This window comes from Miniopterus schreibersii (assembly GCF_964146895.1).
Source record: "Miniopterus schreibersii genome assembly, chromosome: 11".
NCBI lineage: Eukaryota > Metazoa > Chordata > Mammalia > Chiroptera > Miniopteridae > Miniopterus > Miniopterus schreibersii.
This window is the reverse complement of record NC_138111.1, coordinates 31,974,010-31,976,389: the sequence shown is the minus strand read 5'-3', so window position 1 is coordinate 31,976,389 and position 2,380 is coordinate 31,974,010. Positions and strand designations below refer to the sequence as shown.

Here is a 2,380-nt window from a genome sequence, read left to right as displayed (position 1 = left end):
TTTCACCTTTATTTTATCCTGGGAGGAGGTGACTGCCTTGACAATATTCCTACTTCTTAATAGCTGAGTGATGTTTTCGCTCAGCAAAAAATTATCAATCCCACAGCATAAAAAAATACCTTTCAATTTAAAGATCTCTATGGATTTAAGGACTTTGGCAGGAAGACCCCACAACATCTCCATAGGAAACTTGGTAATATGGGACTCCAGCATCTTCTGTGCACTGAACTCAAGGAAGGAAATCTCCTGGAACATGTTCAGGCAGTATTCCCACTCATCGATGGTGGCAAACTCCTCTGTTTTATTTCAGTGTGGGATTGCACAGAAAGTGTCTGCTGAGTAAGATGCTATGAACTGTGCACAGTGTCAGAGAGCTGACCCTCATTGATTTCCTCAAGTTTCTTGCTCAACTGTACTTTCAGGGCATTTTCTGGTTGTGTATGACTTACACTCTGCCCTGACACCATTGAATTTGCTCCTAACAGATTTATCAGATAACTGTCTAGGTCTTTCTCAGAGTCATACCCCACATCCTTATCTGAAGAGCTCTCTAGCCACTCAACAGATTACCTTTACAGCCATTCTCTGAGCTGTGTCCCTCATCCTTACTCTTGTCATCCTCTAGCTGAAGTATTTCTGAGCCCCTCTCATAGATGCTTCCTCATTGGCTCAATCCAACATTTAGATTTTTGCTACTCTGACCCTTATACACAGAAGTCAATTAAAGATTACAATGTTTCTTTCACTCTGGTATCTCTGAACAGTTTCTTGGAGGCCTCATCAATGACAAAGACTCATGGATCCTCCAGGGCAAACCCCACTGGTGTTGGATGAGCCTCTTTAGAAGGTAACGCTTTAGTTTCTCCCTAAGTTCACTGCTAAGAGGAAACTTTACAGTAAGGATGGAGATCAAAACATGGGTCTAGAAGCACCAGCACTAAGGTGAGTTGGGAGCTGAAGAACAAAATTCTCCCTGAGACCTTTGGACCACAGTAGGGTAAACCCCATAAACTTTCCTGTTGAGTCTGCAACACATTCTATTCCAGTTGTTGAATTTCAGAAGAGGTGGAACAGTCTGATTCATTCAGAGTCTATAAAAATACACTCCACAGCTCCTAATCTAGGGTATAGGACCTGATGGTAGGATTGGGCATGGGCATTGAAGATGCAGATGCGGTTGGATCTGAGTGAGAGGTAGGGGCTGGGATTGTGGCATGGTTTGAGGCAAGGGTTCAGGATGGACCTCAGACAAGGATGGAGGTAGAGGGTAGGGAAATACTGGAGATTCTTGGCCCTTGGGTGCATTTGAGATTTTATTGAAAATAAGGATTGAAGAATAGTCACCTGAAATATGGACAGCAGAGTACAAGGGCTTGCTGTGCAGAGATGGAAGACCCCAAAAATCTAGATAAATTTTTGCTAAATGATCCTCCCAAATTTTAAGTAATGAGTATTGCTGGTGGACATGAAGTTCCTTTGATTTTCCTTTGTTGCTCCAGAATGGAAGGGTGACTACTGGGGCATGCTCTCATTAACAATGGAATCTAACATTTTTCCTGAAGAATTTAGATTGTAGTCTGACCTAAGTTGTTTTGGAAAAGAATCTTTTTTCTTTTACTTTTCTTCCACTTAAGAAAAGAACCCCTCATTTGCATTTGTATTTCCAGGAGTGTCAGCACATCAGAAATGAGGTGTCCAGGATCTACAAGTTTGGCTACAGGGTCTCCCACAGAAGAGGTCTTTGTAAAACTGAGGACAAGATCCTCTTCACTGAAATCACATTGTTCCAAGGTGGAAGGGAACAAGATTTTGGCAATAGCTTGCTGAAAGGAAAAATATGAAATCGACAGCCAGCAGGACATAAGTGGACAATGCACCAGTGCTGTCTGGAGATGAATTCTCCAGAGCAGGCTTTGATGGAATGTGAGTAGATTTAGGTTGAGTCACAGTTAAACTGCAGTCTGGTGGTGGTGACACAGACAAGGTTAGTGGTACATGATGATAAGTAACCGATTAAGTGGGATTAACTGTCTGGGACAAACCTGAAAAGGGGATGATATCTTGGGTAATGGAGGTGTCAAGAAAGATGGTATTCAGGGCCAGGGGGGCTTCTAGTTGGACAACATCCATACTCTGAGTAACATGTGTTGGGAGAGAGGATAAGAAAAGAGTTTGGGGTGGGGAATGGTCAACTGGGAATTTGGATTCCAAGGGAAGAAAAAGCTCTGGAGGCAGTTTGACCCAGTGCTGAAGTTGACATAAAATTGCCCAAGAAAGTAATTGGGTTAAGGCAGCATTTTTTAACCTTTTTCATCTCATGGCATACATAAAGTAATTTCTAAAACTCTGCAGCAACCAAAAAATATATTTTTTGACGATC

At 42.2% G+C, this 2,380-nt stretch overlaps 1 pseudogene across 1 annotated transcript; it reads right to left on the bottom strand.

Moving 5' to 3' along the window:
* Positions 1-347: 347 nt before the first annotated feature.
* Positions 348-2,130, bottom strand: LOC308564080 (spermatogenesis-associated protein 31D4-like; annotated as a pseudogene). Its single transcript has 2 exons — positions 2,043-2,130; positions 348-1,344 (listed from the first exon to the last, which is right to left on the bottom strand). The product of its transcript is annotated as a spermatogenesis-associated protein 31D4-like (transcript).
* Between the last annotated feature and the right edge of the window lie 250 nt (positions 2,131-2,380).